Genomic DNA, 19,853 nt, shown 5'->3' with positions numbered 1-19,853 from the left:
AACAAAGCATCTGTCTGGCTCAAACCACAATTCATATCATCTTTTTTTAAAAAAACAAAATATAGCATTAGCCATTTATGAGCTACTACCTCCCTTATCTACTTTTAACATGTGGACCATGGAATACCTTAACTGTGAGCTTTTATTTAGAAACCAAAGTTCTTGAGGCACCTTGCCATAAACTCAAAAAACAAACTTAGGCAAACATTTACTAGGGAGCAGGGGCGACTCGTCCCATTTCATCACCTTAGGCGACATGGGAATTGCTGCCTCCTGACCTGCCCACCCTGCAACTTCTGCTGATGGAATGTCCTGGCTGTCACCAAACCTGGCAAGAGCAACATGTACCGCAAAGCACTGCCATTTGGCTTCTCTGCCCAGGGGGTGGGGAAACTGAGCACCAACATGGTGCCCAGGAACACCCTGGCTCTTGCAGAACTTGGCAGGAACTAGGGCTTTTTGCAAAGCTTTTTGTTATTTGGCTTCTCCGCACACCAGAATGCCTCCCTCGTACCATTGGTGGGGCAGGCAGAGTGTTGCCTCGTGTGCTTCTGCCACCTGAGGCAGTCACTTTACCCTGCCAGTTTTAATAGGGAGTAGCAAAGGTGTACGCAAGCTTTCTCACAGATGTTCCAGCTGCTACTCTTGCTTCTGAAACTCTGGACAATGGTGGAGTTTAGAAGAACTAACCTGGACCCAGAAATGGCTTCCAGAGCAGACAGATCTTAGCTGCTCCTGGAGTGGGGCTTCCCCACCTGGGCTCCATTTTTATAACTTGATTACATCATTATCATCATAATAGCTCTTGGGAACAAACGGTGCACAGTGCATATGTATTTGCTGAAATTTCCATGCTGCTGAGCAAACAGAGCCCTGCCAAAGTACACACAGCCAAAGATAGTGTGAGACATTTACTGACAGGCCAGCACTCTTCACCTGTCAGGTTCTACAGAATTTCTGTCCCTTCAGGGTGCTTTGTAATGTGATTGGGGAAAATATTTGTGCATTTCTGAAATGGACACTTGCTACTGGGCATTTTTGCCAATTCAAAGGTCCCTGCATTAAAATACAGTGGTACCTTGGGTTAAGTACTTATTTCGTACCGGAGGTCCGTTCTTAACCTGAAGCACCACTTTAGCTAATGGGGCCTCCTGCTGCCACTGCGCTGCTGGAGCACAATTTCTGTTCTCATCCTGAAGTTCTTAACCCGAGGTACTATTTCTGGGTTAGCGGAGTCTGTAACCTGAAGCGTATGTAATCTGAAGCGTATGTAACCCAAGGTACCACTGTACAAGATGTTACAATATTAGGGATACTGAACCAAGACTAAGTTAGTTATGATTCATTGAAATGGAAGGGGCTTTTGCTGATTTCATTGGGAATTGAGGAGAACTAACTTCCTCTGGATTCAACTTATTTTGTAAAATGGTATATCAGGGTGTGCATACAAGGCTTCAGAGGACTTAGTTACAAACTGCATGTGTGTGTACAGTACATATCAGTATATACTCACTGATGAACTGATGGACCTAATTGCAATCATAACCCTACTTATCTGGTAGTAAGCCCCACTGAATTTGATAGGGATTGCATATAAGCAGACATGCTTAGGGTTGTGCTGCTATTTCTGAAGATCTAGCGTTAATAGATTTAGCGTAAGGTACTTTTTCACAATAAGCATTGCAAAGTATAAAAGGATGCGAAGAAACCCAAAGCATGCACCACACAGAAAGTGTGAAGTGTGCCTAACTGGCACAGTATGATAGTAACATTTTGCTGGTCCTAGCTATATAGAGTACCATCTGATAGATCTGGCTCAATGTAGAACAAAAGTAAAAGGTAAAGGTAAAGGGACCCCTGACCATTAGGTCCAGTCGTGGCCGACTCTGGGGTTGTGGCGCTCATCTCGCCTTACTGGCCGAGGGAGCCGGTGTACAGCTTCCGGGTCATGTGGCCAGCATGACTAAGCTGCTTCTGACAAACCAGAGCAGCACACGGAAATGCCGTTTACCTTCCCGCCGGAGCGGTACCTATTTACTTGCACTTTGATGCACTTTCGAACTGCTAGGTGGGCAGGAGCAGGGACCGAGGAACGGGAGCTCACCTTGTTGCGGGGATTTGAACTGCTGACCTTCTGATCAGCAAGTCCTAGGCTCTGTAGTTTAACCTACAGTGCCACCTGCGTCCCTAGAACAAAATTAGATGTTTGCTGTTTTGGGGTGTTTGTATGTGTGGTGGAAAGGAGTTGGCTGATGGTGAAACTTTGGAGCCTACATCTGCTCATAGTTTCAAGCTGGGAGGAGGAAACAGACATTCAAATGAGGCTCTGTCCGGTGCTGTGCATGTTTCATGTTGCAGCAAAGGCTGTTGCGAAGAACGAACATACAGGTGTGTGTTTTTTTTAATATCCCTCGTGAACCAGCTCATCCTTGCTTTGCAGAATTTTATGCCCCTGGAATCCTGGTGAGGCAAGATTTGCAGTTACATTGTGTGGTGCCTGAAAAATAATAATCAAGGAACATTTTGACTTCAGCATCTTCTCTGTTATTAAAAGTGGAGGACAACAAATGCCCTTGCACATCTAGAAGGCATTGTAATAAGCAATGCTTAATTTGTTCTTAACCCATGATTCTACAATTACAATGTGCTATGCCAGACCAAAGTAGAGTTATTTAATGTAAGGCAACTACATAAACAAAGGCAAGTTAATTTAGTTTGTCCACATGATGTCCGGGAACTCACAGGATTCTAATGACGGAGCACAGGGAACTGCCAAATTAGCTCTATTTACAAACTGGTTAAGTCATTATTTAAATGAGTCTGCTAATACACATGTTTATGCAGATAAACCACCTCTCTCTAATGTATGTTCTGTCTTAATGTAAGAGGGAGGACATGCTCAGCTTCAACCACTGGCAACATGTGCATCAAGTAGGAGCTGGAGCTGGAGCAGTAGTGGAGAACTCTGGCTCATAGCCTTATTAGGCCCGTGAGGCTGTTTTGGTTCAGCACACACCCCTCCCACCCCATGGACCCATGCACCTGTCAATCACCCAACACTGCAATGACATCTATTGACCCATTTTCACCCAGCTGACCACTGATGCTTGCAGAGAGCCTTGCGTGGTGCTTTGAACCCACAACAACCAGCTAACTGCTGGTGCTTCAAAGCACTCTTGCATGGTTTAATTTCAAACCATGTGGGCAAAAATAGTTAACCTGATGTCATTGATGTCCTGTGACTGACAGGTGAGGGGGGTCCTGCCTTCCTGCTTCATGGAGGAAGATAAAGTTCCAGCATACCAGCCAGATCCAATCCCCTATCCTGATGTAGAGTTGTCTACTATTCTCAAGTCAACTGCTAAAGTTGGCTTGAAATTCCTAGCTCACAGAGGATGTGCCAAAGTTATAGGTGCCAGAGTATTCACTGACTGTTTATATGGGCCACTGAACTCACATCAATAACATACAGGCAGGAAAACCAAGAAGTGGGTGACCTGCCCTCAGCCCCACAGCTAACGTGGGGAGCTTCAAGATGCAGCCTCCCCTCCCCGCCTTGTTTTTCTGGTAAGGCAGATATTGTTTCTATCATTGCCTTTTTAACCAGGCAAGTGGGGGTTCGTTTTATCATTTCCACCACTTCCTGGCTCTTCAGCTGTTTTTAGCTGAAACTACGGTATCTTTGCTGCTACTACAATAGTCACTTACCCTAGAGAGGAGAACAACACCCAGCATTTGGATAATAATGTGCAAACGGGTAGGCAGACTAGTCTCTTACCTACAGCATCACTATATCAAATTCTTGCAGCAGCTTAAAGCTGAGATAGATGTATTGTGTCATAAACTTTTGCAGGTTAGAGGCCGCTTTATCAACTTAGCGTGGCATTCAATTAAGTTTTATTCAGACTAGACCAACTGAAATTAATGGACCTAACTTAGTAGTGTCCATTAATTGCAACATGTCTACTCCGAGTACAACTTAATTGAATACCACTCTTTTGCTGCAATAAGGGCCTATCCAGGCTATACATTTAAAGCACTACGAGACCACTGCAAACCGTCATGGTGTCCCCCAAAGGATAATTCTGAGTGAGAGTTGTTAGGAGGCCCCTATTCCCCTTAATGTGCTACAATTCCCAGAATTCCATGTGAAGAGGGATTAACTGTTAAATGGCTCTGTGAGAACAGAGGTCTCCTAACAACTCTCAGCACCCATAACAAATCACAACACTCAGAATTCTTTGGGGGGGGGAAGGTCATGGCTGTTTAAAATAGTATCATAGTGCTTTGAATGTATCCTAAATCTATCTTCTCTTATGTTGTTTTAATTTTTGGATAACGTGCACACAATGAAACAGTGGATTCAGATCAGTTAAGGGTCCAATACAGGATTTCTCCTAAATTTCTATTGGTGTGGAAACTCGTTAGTGCATATTTTTTTGGTGTGTGGTGTCATTTCAGTGAGTGGCTTCCGACACTATACCATACTTCCATTTGCTCCTCACCTGGGCACAACCTAGCCATTTTGTTTCCAGCAGCCCAGTCAATGTGCCAATTGCTACATGCTGAAGGCACATAGAAATCTCTTTTTTTTAAAAAAAAATATTTTTATTAAGTTTTCCATTTTAACAATCCAATCAAATCACATTGAATATTCCAAATTGTACAAATACATATCATAAAGTCCAAATATTTTGTCAAATTATAAATTTTTTTGTTGGGGGTTCCCATGCTTCAGGTTCAGTGGGGTCCAATCATCTCATGTTTCTACTGCCCCGAGTGTCCAATAGTCCCTTCTTAAAAACTTCTTGTTGTTATCCTGGCACATAGGAATCTCAACAACCCAGTTGGGAGCAGCTGTTGTCTCAAGATCTCAACCTTGCAGACTGTAATTGTAGTACGTACACCCTGACTTTTAAAAAAGTAATTTTTTTAATACAGAGGCCTTGTGCAAGATCTCTTGCATTATTATTATAATTGAAGTCCAATGGAAATGGATGTTTGCAAACACGCCCGTAAAGAAATAAATAAAGCACAACTCTCCACTCTGTTCATTGTGAAACAACATTAATAAGTGCTGGCATTGTTTGCTCTTGCTGTCTTGCACACTTGTAAACAAATTAAAGATGCACACACACAGAGTCAGAAATACCTGTGTGCATGCCGAGTAATATGTTGTGGAGAGAGGGAGAGAGGTAATTGAGGGGAGGAGCCAGAACACACAAAGCTGAAATATTCCATCAACTCCCCACTGATGTGGACAGGAAATAGCAATATAACTGTGGGAAACATAAGACAAACCATGCATGCACAGATACAATCAGAATTAAACATCTTATTTGTGAAATATCACCTCTGCCTGGAAGCATCCAAAGTTAACCTAACAAATTCAGCAAGAATTCCCTCTAATACCATCTTAATATTGAAATAATGTATTAACAGTATGCTTTCACTCAGAAATACATCTTTGACTCTTCCAGGGGTTTTCTCCCATTGCATGAATATGCAGGCAGATGGTGAGCTGTGCTATCTCAAAATCTTGCATATTGCCTTGTGCACATGGGCTAGTCCTACTAAAAGTTTTGTTTTTGTGACCTTGTGCATCTGGACGTGGCCCTCATTTGAATCACTGGCACCAGACCAATGAAGAGTCTAGTGTCACCTTTGAAACTACAGGTGAAACTCAGAAAATTAGAATATTGTGGAAAAGTTCATTTATTTCAGTAAAAAAAGGTGAAACTAGTAAATGAGAGACTCATGACATGCAAAGCGAGATATGTCAAGCCTTTATTTGTTATAATTGTGCTGATAATGGCATACAGCTGATGAAAACCCCAAATTAATAAACTCAGAATATTGGAATATTAAATGAAATCAGCAGAACAAGGACTGCAAATAGAGCAATATTGGACCTCTGAGAAGTAGAAGCATGCACATGTACTCAGTACTTGGTTTGGGCCCCTTTTGCATCAATTACTGCCTCACTGTGGTGTGGCATGGATTCTATCAGCCTGTGGCACTGCTGAGGTGTTAGGGAAGACCAGGAAGCTTCAAGAGCAGCCTTCAGCTCTTCTGCATTGCTCAGTCTCATGTCTCTCATCTTTCTCTTGGCAATGCTCCATAGATTCTCTATGGGGTTCAGGTCAGGTGAGTTTGCTGGCCAATTGGGCACAGTAATCCCATTGGCATTGAACCAGGTTTTGGTACTTTTGGCAGTGTGGGCAGGTGCCAAAGTCCTGCTGGAAAATGAAGTCAGCATCCCCATAAAGCTCGTCTGCAGAAGAAAGCATGAAGTGCTCCAGAATCTCTTGTTAGACAGCTGCGTTGACCCTGGACTTAATGAAGCACAGTGGACCAACACCAGCTGATGGCATGGCTCCCCAAATCTCTTTTCTGATGAGAGCAGCTTTTGCATCTCATTTGGAAACCAAGGACCCAGAGTCTAGAAAAAGAATGGGGAGGCACACAATGCCAGATGCTTGAAGTCCAGTGTGAGGTTTCTACAGTCTGTGTTGATTTGGCCTTCCAGCCTCAAAATCCTGGAATACACGAGAGTCCATCATCTTCTGAGGCAGCGTACATCCCAATGTCAGTCAGGTGGCACAAATCTCCCCTGTTGACCAGGGATGAGGAAACAACATACAGTATTACACTCCAGAAACTGTTGAACCCCCACCAGCCCCCACCAACATGGCCAATGGTCAGGAATGGTCGGATGTCGGTGGACTCCAACTCCTGAGGGCCAAATCCCTACAGACCAATCTTCTATCACATACATACAAGCCACACCTAACAGATGACTATTTCTTAACTTCAATAAGCGCGACAGTCCCGCAGTTCAACCGTGACAGTCCTGTAGAAAAACTTTTTTTTTATTTCGATGGGGAAACTTTAGCGCAGAGGGAGATCTTGGAATGGTCCCGATCCCCACCCGCTCGAGTTACAAGTTTCCAGGGAGCAGCCGGACACACTTTCTTCAATCTACCCAAAGTCTTTTCGGGAGGGATGCGTCCTCTTTTTTTCGGCTCCCCACCCTACCCCGGGCCCCGCTGACCACACGGCACCCAGCAGTGCACTGGATCCTACCTCTACCACAGCCTCACCGCGAGCCCTCCCCACTTCCCCTCCACGGGTCCCAGCGCTCACGTGGAGCGCTAAGAGCTCCCCCCACCGCTGCGCCAAAGCCCCGCCTTCCAGCCGTTGTCCGCCTCCCATTGGCTGCAGAGAGAGGCTGCCGCTCCGGCGGCGGGCGGGCCCCTTTGTGACGCCACGATCAGCTGTTTGAACGTTCTAATTTCTGAGCCGAGATCAACCGGGGATTCAGCAATAACAGAAAAAAATAATACCAAGACTACAGCCAGGGGAGGGAGGGCGTCCGGACGCGAGGGCAGCTGCTTGCAGTTTGCAAATGGTGCATATCTTCTGAGAAGACCTGAGACACCATTCACATCACCACCACCTCCTGCTCTTCCTCCTCCTGCATCCTTTTTTGGGGGGAGGGTCTTTTTTTTTTTAATCGTTTCTATTATTGATCTTAGTTGATTTCAATTAAAACTACCTCACAGACTCTGCCTAAAGCTGGTGCTTAATAATAATAATAATCTTGTGGGTTTTCTTTTTGTGTGTGTGGTGTTGTTTACAAAGCATTTGATGACATTAAAGGCAAGGTAAGTGCTGCTTTACCCCCCCTCCCCCGCTCCCCCAATTCCCTTTGCCCAGGGCGGTTGGTTTATTTGCAAACTTGTATTTTTGTGGCGAAAGGGAGCTTGCGAGTTGTTTTTGTTTTGCTGCTGTCGACGTTTTAAGAGTCCATCCCTTTGCATGTAGTGTGTGTATGAGAGAGAGGGACGTTCATCTCTGATATCGATTTCCCTTCTGGTGTGCCATTTGAATTCCCTTTTGTATTTGACAGTCCCTATGCGGCCGGGTGCTTCGCTTTATGTTTCTCAATATGTTGTTATGGACGCGTTGCGATTTCATCCTCTGGTTGGCAGGGAACTCGCGAATACATTATATTGAGGTAGGAGACCATCTAAACCTCAGGAGGGACAGATCTTTGTGTTAGGTTAGAAGCAGGCTATCTTGACCTCTAGAGTCACCAGGGAGAGAGAGACTGGGGGTCTGGAGGGGGGCGGGCGGCGACGAAGAAAGGCTCCTGTTTACTTCGTCCTTTGCTTTGGCTTGCGAATGAAAAATTGACATATGTGGTGCGTGTATTCTCTGTGTATTCTCATCGTAGGTTTTTGAGAGTAAAATATTACACTTTAAAACAGGATCCCCGAATGTAAGTAATTGCAGAATCATTAATAATCATGGTTGCTCTTTTATGATTTTGAAGAGCCTTCGGTAATAAACAAAAGGCTGCGCAAGAGACAGCCAGGAATAATAGGCTGGGGTTCGGGATCAGACTGGTTTGTAACTGACTCTCTTTCTTAGCTTCAAAATGCAGAAAGAGCCTTTTGTCTTGACTGTCTTCGGCTATTAACAACCACCAAATGTTGCAGATATTAATAATACACCGGGAAGGTGACGCGGGTGGGGAGGGAGAGGCGAAGGAGCGGAAAGAAGGCAAAACATCCCCTTGTTTGTGTGGAGCTTGTCTCATTGAGGTCATAACAGGCGAATGGAAAATGTTCATCATAATCAACTGCAGATCAGCGGGGTGGGTTGGCTGCCTGCTTTTTCGCTCAGCTGTTTCCTTGAGAGCAAGCTCTTGTTACCCACTGCAATCCTGCCAGCTACCGCTGCATATGGGCTCCTAATGCAAAATGCGGACTTGATTTGTTGTCCTTGGCGTCACTCCCGCCGGGTGTTTGTTCAAAAATAAAAACGGGAAGAGTTCTCACTTGTGTGTGACTCTTTGCAAGCCAACTACGAACGTGCCTTATTGGATCGCCTCTTGGCTTATAGTTTATAAACCGAGCGTGCACTTGTGGATCGGGGTGCGGTGGAGGGCAGGGAAGGCGAGAACCCGCAGCGTCCGGCCTTCTATGGAAATGTATCTCCGCGCCAAGCGCAAAGGGCGAACAGATGCGCTGTTGTGGCGTAACAACAACAAGCTTTCGTGACCTATGCGAGTCCCCCGCTTCGTCGGGCTTGCAGGAGGCAGGATCGGGGCCCAGGTCTCTCCTCTTGACGTAGGTAAAAGGGAACAAAAGGCAGAGCTGTTGAAACGACAAACGAGGCGCCGCGTTTCCTCGACCTGGAGGACCAGCCGCCGTTTTGCGCTCAGTCAGTTTCACGGCCCTGCTTGATTCTTAACATTCCCTTGTCTTTGCCTCTTTTGTTACTTGTTTCTCCACCAGCGGATTAAGATTAAAGGTTGATCTCAGCCCCCGCCCCCATTGGCTGCCTGGGATTGGAAGCCTGGGGTGACGTCGCCGTCATTTGCATATGACATTGAGACGTCACCAAGGCCGGCCCTTTCTAATCCTTCCCTCCCGCTCCCCACCCGCGCGTATTGAAGTTGTCCTCTTTTGACCTGCTGTGTGGAAGGCTGCCATAAACTGGAGAGCGCTGAAGATCGGTGCATTGCATCGGTGGGCAGAGGACTGCATGGAGCAATGTCATGTTATTTTGTATTTGCACTGCTGAGCAAGAAGCTCGTAGGGTCGGTGTCACAGCAAATAAAGAACCCAAGAGAAGGAGGACTAGGGCTCAGTGTGCCTCTCCTTTGGTCCACTTTACTTATCATCTTTTTTTATAGCTTTGAGTGGTAGTTTGGATTTTGGGCTCATTCAGCATGTTATATTTTAACACACATAATTTAATTGTGGGCGTAGCTGGGAAGAGGAGGGGCAGTAGCTCAGTGGTGGAACGTTGGCCTGGCTTGCAGAAAGGGCTGTGGCTACATCCTCAGCCTCTGAAAGAGATCCCTTGCCTGAAACCCTGAAGAGCAGCTGCCAATCCATGTAGACAATGCTGAACTAGGTGGACTAGCTGTCTGACTTCGTATAAGGCAGCTTCCTGTGTCCATATCTTCCCAGAAAAGCAAAATTCTTTACGCACTATTAAAGCAGAATAGCCGAATGTGCAAAAGAATGATGGGCTGCTCGTGGAAAATTCAGGTGTGAGCCCAACAGAAAATGTGTTGCTGTATTATTACATTTATGTCCCACCTTTCCTCCACAGAGCTCAAGGTGTTTTTTCACATCTCCACTTTATCCTCACGACAGCCATGTGAGGTGGGGTTAAGCTGAGAGACAGTGACTGGCCCATGGCCATCAAGTGAGCTTCATGGCTAAATCAGGATTTGAACCCTGGTTTTCTAGGTCCTAGTTCAACGCTCTAATCATCACACCACCTAGCCAGCATTTGAAACCGTTGTTCATTCCTCCATATTAGTACATGAAAGGCCTTGCTTTGCTATGGAGATTTGGTAAACAGTTAGAGCCCCCTCCAGTGTAATTAATGCCGCACACATGCAGTCATGCCCAATAATTTGGTTAGCTTGCTGCTTTAAATATCTGTTCTTTTGGGGGCCTTAGACTAGTCCAGCTTTAGATAACTTGCAAGAGGAGCAATGCTGATACTGACAGTATATATGATAAGGAAGTTTATCACATTCCCTTTTGATGTTCAGTTGGTCTGGTGTCTGTTTTTCCCAAGTGATAATTAAACCTGATTTGTGGGTGACAAAAAGGCCAGAGGCACCATTGTTGGAGCTGAAGTGCCTGGTCCTTTATTGATTTGTGTGTTAAAGTTGATGGCTGTTGCAATGAAACTGAAGTGTAGTCACCGCTCTGAGTTTTACCCCCTGTAGTTGCATGGCTCTAGGGAAAAGATTTAGATGTTCATTTGTATCCATAGGACTACAAGTGATAGACTCCTGCAATATCAGCTACTCTGCAGGTTAAATGCATAAGCAAACTGCAAAGTTGCAGACACCATATTCATCTATGACTATTCATTTTACAGCTGTGTGACAGGAAGCTATGATGCAGCTGTGTACACACTCCCATTTACTCTGCATCTAGTGTGCTGCCGCTGCAGGTTTGGGAAATGGTATACAGTCGCAGATGTTAGCTGTATCTGTCTTGTTATTTCTTAGTAAACCTGGTTTGTGGGTCCTCAATACCAGGAAAGGGCTGTGAGCACTTAGAAAAGGATGCTGTGATTACTAAGACCCAGCATGGGTCCCTCAAAAACAAGTCATGTCAGACAAATCTCATTGTTTTCTTTGTTTTTTTGATAGAGTTACAGGCTTGATGGATTAGGGGAATGCTGTGGACATAGTATATCTTGATTTCAGTAAGGTTTTTGACAAAGTCCCTCCTGATACTCTTCTGGAGAAGCTGGTACAATGTAGACTGGATGAGGTAACTGTCAGGTGGATTTGTAGCTGGTTGGCTGACTAAACCCACAGAGTACTTGCTAATGGTTCTTTGTCATCCTGGAGAAAAGTGGAGTGCAGCATACTGCTGCAGGGTTCTGTCCTGGGTCCAGGGTTGTTAAACATTGTTATAAATGACGTGGATGAAAGTATTGAGGGGATGCTAATCAAATTTGCAGATGACATGAAACTGGGAGGTGTACCCATGCCACTGAAGACAGAATTGGGATTCAATATGACCTTGACGTATTGGAGAACTGGCTATAAACCAGCAAAATGAATTTCAATAGGGGCAAATGTAAGGTTCTGCACTTAGGCATGAAGGACCAGCTGTATAAATATAAGATGGGGAACATCCGGATTGTTAGTTGTACATGTGAAAAGGATCTTGGGGGGTCTTATAGACTATAAGCTTAACATAAGTCAACAATGTGGCATTAACAGAAGCCTTGTACTCTGGTGCTCTGGTCCATGGGGTCACGAAGAGTCGGACACGACTAAACAACTAAACAACAACAAGTACCCCAATCAAGGGAAGTAATAGTTCTGCTCTAATTCTGTCTTGGTCAGACCATACCTGGAGTACTGTGTCCAGTTCTGTGCACTACAATTTAAAAAGGATATTGACAATATGGAAGGTGTGAAGAGGAGGGCAAACAAGATGATCAAGGGTCTGGAAACCCATCCTTGTGAGCAACGGTTGAGGGAGCTGGGTATGTTTAGCCTGGAAAAGAGGAGACTGAGAGGAGATATGATAGCCATCTTCAGATATCTAAAGGGCTGTCACATGGAGAATGGAGCTAACTTATTTTCTCCTGCTCTGGAGGGTAGGACCTGAATCAATGATTCAAGTTACAAGAAAGGAGATTCCAAATAAACAACAGTAAGAACTTTCTGACAGTAAGTGCTATTTGACAGAGACTTCCATGAGAGGTGGTGGACTCTCCTTCCTTGAGGGCTTTTATGCAGGGGTTAGATGGCCATCTCTCATGTATGACCCAGTTGAGATTCCTGCATTGTGGTCCCTTCCAACTCTACAGTTTTATGAGTCTATAATTCTATGAAACATTGAAGTTTGGTGAATTTCCCTCTAATCCAGCTTCCATCTGTATGAGTACACAGCCACTGTCCTTGAAGGTTATGGGGTTAGCCCACTGCATTAAGAAATGGGAGTTTTTGTGCCTTTATGCATTCTGAAGTTTTTGGTGAAGACTGTGCAATCTAATACTAAACTGTGACACATTAAATCTGCAGTATAAACACCAGTGTGACAGATGAAGCTTCCACCCTTCCAACCACCATAGCCATCCCCTCTTGAGTAGGAGGTGATGAAGATAGCAATTCTCAAGCATCATAAGCACATATTGCCGTTCTACAGTGTCGTGATGACAGTGGAGGCATTCTTAGATCTATTTTGGAATGTTTTCCTTGGCGAGTCTTGGCATTTGGCTCCAAAGAATTTGGAAAGGGTTTATTTTTGGGGAGCAACGTCTTGATTCTAAATAGGTATTTGCAAAGCTCGTAACAGTTCTGGAAGTCCTGTCCCTGTTAATTACAAAAACAAGAGCAACCCACTCCTTCCTGCCTATTTTGTAATGTTCTTGTGCTTCATTGGTCTTGGTTTCAATTGTGCTTTCTCTCTCCCTCCCTCCTGGTCTTACCTAACAGGGTTATTATGGAGAGCCAGTGATTCACAAAAGGAGGATAACAATATATGCCAGGTTGAGAGGAAGAAGAATAGCTCATTTTCTTTCTGGTTTTAGTTTCCTTTTGCCAAACAAAAACCTCTCCGGAGTTCACTTGGATTTATCAAAATAATGTGCAGCCACCTGACATCATGAAAGCAGTCTCACTATATGCAGAAGATAACTGAAAAAAATATCCAATTCCCAGGAAGGACAAATAGATAAGAAGCTAAGAAGAGTTTGCTGGATCAGGCCAGTGGCCCATCTAGTCCAGCATCCTGTTCTCACAGGGGCTACACGGATATCTGTGGGATCCTTGCTGCCACATCCACTACCTCCTCACCAAACCCCCAGAATTTTTTTAATAGACTGGTGCCATATTTTAATCCTGGCCCTGGAGGATCAAAATCACACTTGAGTGTGATCTGCTCTTCTTTGGGACTGAACCGATATCTCATAAAGCTTAACATTTGACTTTCAAATTTAACATTTGACTTTCAAACATATTGGTCAACGCACTGATATTCGTTTGGGCATGCGGTTTTATCCTATTTTTGCAGTTATGCTACACACACACACAATATAAATATGGCAAATGGATAAAGCATAAGCCAATGGCACAACCTTCCAAGGGATGGAGGAGGCCTTGAAGAGCATCCCATTGGCACTGACAGCATGTAATTATGTTGCGATTCCACTGGGAAAAAGCACACAGGAAAAAGCACACAGTACCCGACTGGACTCAGAATTCAAATACCTTGTCCTGTCAACACAAGGATTTTGGCTTGTACTCCCCACCCAGTTTGCGTGCACCCATTTCCCCCTCCCCAAATCTGCTCCAGATGGTTAGGGAAACTCCCAGAACAGATTTAGGGAGCACTGAAAGGCAGGAGATGGGGAGAGCATTATGTTGTGCAAACAAAAATCCTTGCCTTAGCACTATGCTGGATTCAGCATCCAGAGAATCCCAGATTTTTTGTTTTGGTTTTCATCTTCTTCACCTTCTTCAAGTTTCTAGCCCTCGTGGCTTTGAATGTATGTTTGAACATATGTAGGAGGTGTTTACTGAAAGTCAGAAGTTTTGCTGAACAGGATTTCCAAAGAGTGGAGGCCATGCTTTCTGTTCAGCATAGCTCTTCACGCATCTCCTAAATTATGCAATGTAGCAAAATTTGAAAATAAAACTTATTTTGGCAAGAATTATACAAATTACCTTGCTTTGTATCATTTACCTAGTATACATCTTTATGTTGCATATTATATTATATACAGTATAATAATTTCATACATTATAATACGGTAATTGCTATATTATATATAGTATATTAATGAATCATTATTTATGTGTTTGTTTTTCTTTGTGAACAGGATGAACAATTAACATTACCCTCTTTTCTTCTCAGTCACAGGGCAGTGTGTACTTTGTCATAACTTTTTTTTTGAAACTTTATCTGCCCAGGCAACCTAAACCTGTACACACATAGAAATTCTGAAATGTATAATTTTTATGCAGTTCAGTCTTTCGGGGTGCAGAATTTAGGTTCCTTAGGCAGTTCCCTCCCCCCAAAAAGTACTGTATTATTGCAAAGTACACACAGTCCTGGTAACAAGAAGAAAGGTGATGTTAATGGTGTGTGCTTATTTTCCCTTTGTGAAAACATGAACAGTTACCAGCCAAAGGATGTGCAAAAATGTGCATTGTAAGACAGAGTAAGGAAATTATTGTTAACTAGGGCTAAGCTAGATTCCATCTATGCCAATAGCATCTCAAGCTTCCTTCCCAGTACATTTCCGAGCACAATTCAAAGTGTTGGTGCTGACCTTTAAAGCCCTCAACGGCCTCAGCCCAGTATACCTGAAGGAACGTCTCCACACCCACCATTCAGCCTGGACACTGAAGTCCAGCTCTGAGGGCCTTCTGCCAGTTCCCTCACTGCGAGAAGTGAGGTTACAGGGAGCCAGGCAGAGGGCCTTCTCGGTAGTGGTGCCCACCCTGTGGAACGCCCTCCCATCAGATGTCAAGGAAATAAACAACTATCTGACTTTTAGAAGACATCCGAAGGCAGCCCTGTTTAGGGAAGTTTTTAATGTTTGACTTTTTATTGTGCTTTAATATTCTGTTGGGAGCAGCCCAGAGTGGCTGGGGAAACCAGGGGTATTATTATTATTAACAACAACAATAACAACAACTTTTTGATAGGAAACACCAGCTGATATTGCATTCTTACCGCCCTTTGCATATTACAGCATTTCTCAAATGACATGCACAGCCCCAGTTAAAACTGGAGACACACTTCGGTCTTGGATCTAAAAAGGTCTGCTTTTAGAATACATAAGAATAAAAATTACCCACCCTTTAGGGATGAGGGAGTTTTGGGCCTCTAGGTGTTCTAGGTTCCCATCATCCCTGGCTATTGACCCATGAGGATTAACTCTGAATAACCCAATCACACTTATTGCAAGAGATGTCTCTGAATGTTCTTCCCCCAGCAGAGGCTGTGTGGAAATCTCCCAGTTAAACACTGAGAGAAAAAGCCATCTGATAGCTGTTCAACAGAAGAACAGAGTACCTCACTGTGCGTTAGCAGTTTCTCCCATGCATTGTTTGGGAATGACCACCCTGTGGCAAGAAGCTGAGATTACCAGGAGTCTTTGTCGGTGAATGGGGAGGGGCAGTAGCACACAGAAGGTTGATTCCCCCAGCAGAGCTTGGTGGCACCAGCCATCTCTTCCTTTGTGCTGGAGGAGGGGGTTGGAAAGGCCTTTGTCGCCTGAAAGTGTAATCCCCTCTCACTGTGAGCAGATGGCCCCTGCTAGGCTTACTGGCATACAGTCTGAGCTGCATCATGTCACTTTCTTATTTATACGAAGGGGGGGGGGGGAGAAGCAGGGGCAGGGAGGTCATTCAGTTACTCCCTATTTCCCACATTATGCTGGGCCAAACTGCTGCAGAACTGGGTCACACCAAGACACACAGGATACAACATCCCAGCATGCTTGCTTTGCTCAGTAGTGAATACCTCCTCAAGTCCCACTGCAATTTTTTTCTCCCCTGGTCACATTTCCTACTTTTCTGTCAGTTCCCAAAGCAAGTAAGGCTTGCCAACTCCCCACTGAGATATTACTGAGATATTCAAGGGAGAGCTGGCATAATGTAATGGTTGTAGCAGCAATTCTGTGCACGCTTAACAATTTTCAAGTGAGATCTCCAAGAATATGTTGTAGTGTGGGGAGCTTCTGTTCCGTGTTCAAGTCAGCCAGTGATATCTGCCTCTCCTCACCCCTTGCCCCACTGGGATATTCTGTTCCATTCCAGTCTCCCTCTCCAACCCCAATGCTTGCAAGATAGAACCGGGTGCCACCACTGAGAAGACCCTTGCTCCATTGACCACCCACCTTTCTGGAGGTGGCAAGGGCACCCAAAGGAAAGCCTTACTTGGTGGTTTCAATACATGGGGAGGTTATTATACATTAGGGAGCAGGGCTGCTCTAAAGATGGCTAGGAACAGTGGCTTAGAACTGTGGCTTAGAAACAGTGCCTATAATTGCCAATCATTATTCTTGCTTTAAAAGCTTTGGTTAATAAAATCAATAGAACTACTAGCCTTCTGTGTGTTTATAGAAGGGCTTTAAAGATGGGTCAGAGTGGTGCAGATTCTGTTCACAGTTCAGTCATTTAGGAGGATGTTGTGAAAAAAGAGCTGGTGAAATTTCAGGGCTATGTTGCTGGACATTTCATGATGTAATCCTGTGAACTTCTGCTATGGGCATCTGCCATCATATTTACTACCCTGAAAGTCAGCTTGGATTATTGATGGCTTTTAGTTTAGCCATCCTTTGAAAATTGCATTTATCCGAATTTTGTGATGCAGTTCTTCAACAAGTTGTTTTTAAAAAAATGCCTACATTAGATAAAAGTGTGCATAAAAATGAATGTATATGTGTGAAAATAACATACAAAATGCATTACGTTAGGAGACATTGCTTGCAAAAACATGTATACATTAGGTAAAACGGTATACAAAAATGTTTTCATCTGGAGAAATTTGCAGTAAAATAACTAAGAATTTTCATGAGGATTTTTAAGAAAACAAATAAAATTTTTAAATTGCCGCAGAAACATGGAGAACCAAGTTTAAGATTGGAACCCTGAGGAACTGAGAGGATGGCAATGGTCGGATTCTTCCACCCTTAACCATAATGGAGAAGGCTTTGTGAACAGGTGATCTGTATACCAGCAGCTCAAGAGCTGTTGATGGGCAGCTTCAGGGCCCCTGCTCTCCCTCCTTACAGTTCTGTTTCTTTAAACCACACTTGGACTAAACAGCCCTTTGGAGGGCACCTTCAAATAGAGGACTCCCCTCTGTAAGGTAGGACATGCTGGCTCTCTCTCTCTGAATCATGCCCACAGCATGTGGCTATTCTGGTGGTTCTGAGTCAGTGAAATCTGGGCCTCTGTATTCTGTTTATTGAGCAGTTCAACGAGGCTAATCGTTTCTTACTTCATTACACCCCCTGCCAGGTGCCTAGTTCTATAACTGAAGTTACCCCTGCAGTGTTATGCCTTGCAGTGTTCGTGTCTCACCCACTGTATAAATGAGTTAATCGGATAACTAGATCAAATAACATACATTCATACTAATCTGATCTCACCCATGAAATTCAAGAGGTCCTGCAGATTTACACTCTGGCTGGTATAAAACAAAACAATGGCCTGCGTGGTCAGAAACAGATAGAAATTTTGTTCATTTCATTTTCTGCAGAACATTTTTTTTTTAGCTCAATAGTAGGAATTGATTTATATAAACTCACTGATAATTCAAATATTGTGGCTGTGTAAAAAGGTATATAATGAAAGGTTTCCAAACACAGATAGTATGGTCAGATGCACACTGTATATTTAAATCAAATGTAAAGCACATTTATGGCACTTGGGCTTCTCCCACACTAACTTTGAACAGATAGAGGATAAGGCAGTGTGGGCCACACAACTTGATTTTCCACTAGGAAGACTGCATGATGTAGAGATGCGTTTGGTCCATGTAGCCTTTCCGAATTGTGGATTGCGCTGTGGGAGGTGAAGAAAGAGCTGAAAGATGATGCTGAGATTCGTGATGGGTTGGGAGGAGAGATGGCAGTGGCCTCTCCAGTTTCAACCGATGCAACTCTTTTTGCCCCCTGAGGAGCTCTTGAAAAAGTATTTGAATAAGTAGATGCTAGGCTCTTTGGTTTCAACAAAGGAAGTATCAGAATATTCCAAAAGAGGATTATTCAGGGATGGAATCTTGTTTACCTATTTTACCCAGAGTGCACAATGCACAGGCAGCACATCCATTGCAAAAGGCATGGGGGCATGTCTTGATTTCAATGGTCTTTTCTTTTTCCAAACCTGATTAGGGAGGTTTGTGATATCATGCAAAATCATTTTGTGTGCACACCGCATTATTTGATAATTAAGACCAATCCAGGGACAAGGAAAAGTTGAGGTGTGCAACAAATAATGCATAGGCAGGAAAAAGAATGCGTACTGAGCATCAGGATCTTTGCAAGAGAGTGAAATACCCCCCCCCCCCCAAGTTAGGATATAACCCATATAATTTGTAAAACTGGAATCCTATATATATCAAAGGTAGAGAACTTCAGGCCACATGCACACCAAACTGGATGGGTCAGTTTTGATCCAGCAACATCTCTGATAGCTAGCGACACTAGTGAAGCCCAAGAAAGTAACAAGTGGCTTCATGATATAAAGCAAACCTCCAACAAATTGGCATCCTTCCTCCAGAAGCTTTGGATTACACCCCCCATCAGTCCCAGGAAGCATGGCCAGTGGTCTGGCGTGATGGTGTTGTGGTCCAAAAGTTCTTGGAGGGTACCAGGTAGGGGAAGACTGACAGAAAGCCAATTCTTCCATCTCTCATGATCAGGCAGCCTCTCATTACTTTGCAGAGATTACATTTCCCCCAGATGTACATCCCACCCCCCCTTAAAGATCCTTTCCCTTCTTGCTTCTGTGATACAGGCAATGGCAAGATACAGGCAATGTCTTATCATGGGCAGACCTGCCAGCCGGAAGCCCCTCAAATATTCCCTGTGCTCTCTGGATGAACTGCTGTCTCCCCGACCCCCACCTCCTGCGTATTTTCCATCTGCATTGCTCACATTTCCTGTTCTCAGCTGTCTCAGTTCTTTGCAACATGAACATACACTCCCCTCCCACTCCCTCCCCCGGCCCCACACAATCCTCTTTCCAATGTCACTAATGTGACTGAATTTCAGGATGGATTTGCTGATTGGTTGAAAGGCAGAAAATCCATCATTGCCCCCCCTAAGAGCACAGCTGAGCTTGTTTGTGAAGGACTCTGCTCAAGGCTGGAGCCGAGTGGGCTTTGAATGGAGCCTGGAGCATTCAGGAACGAAGTGCGGGGCTCACATTAGATCTCAGCATTTGTGCTAACAGCACCTTGCCAGCACCACCATTTTTTTTTTAAGTCCCCTTCTGGTTTTCACATAGTTCTATCAGTAATTCTGTTGCAAGGTGGAATACAGATAGAAAACGCAGTACTACAATGAGAATTATAAAAAGATCAGTTTCATTCATTCATTCATTGCATTTATATCCTATCTTTTTCTCCAAGGAGCTCAAGGTGCCATACATGCCCCTGCCCCTCCTGATTTAATTCTTACAACAATCCTGTGAGGTGGATTAGGCTGAGAGGCAGTGACTAGTTCAAGGTCACCCAGTGAGATTCATGGCTGAGTGGGGATCTTAACTCTGGTTTCCCCGGGCCTAATCCAGCACTCTAACCACTGGACCACACTGGCTCTTATATCAG

At 44.3% G+C, this 19,853-nt stretch overlaps 1 protein-coding gene across 6 annotated transcripts in view; it reads left to right on the top strand.

Moving 5' to 3' along the window:
* Positions 1 to 19,853, top strand: part of TP53INP2 (tumor protein p53 inducible nuclear protein 2) — a 56,517-nt gene that overhangs the window by 13,328 nt on the left and 23,336 nt on the right. Inside the window, exon 1 of one of the 6 annotated variants that reach the window (XM_083508288.1) lies at positions 7,228 to 7,667. The exons of 1 other annotated variant lie outside the window; for it this stretch is intronic. The gene's annotated coding sequence lies outside the window, so the exon portion shown is untranslated. Of the gene's footprint in view, positions 1 to 7,227; positions 7,668 to 7,843; positions 8,021 to 19,853 lie in introns of those variants that run through there. 4 more of the 6 variants (XM_083508284.1, XM_083508291.1, XM_083508285.1 and 1 more) reach the window with 4 other exon arrangements.

The sequence above is a fragment of the Podarcis liolepis genome (genome assembly GCF_965112155.1).
Source record: "Podarcis liolepis genome assembly, chromosome: 6".
NCBI classification, from domain to species: Eukaryota; Metazoa; Chordata; class Lepidosauria; order Squamata; family Lacertidae; genus Podarcis; species Podarcis liolepis.
Note: the sequence above shows the minus strand (reverse complement) of the source record. Positions and strands in the feature narration are given on the sequence as shown.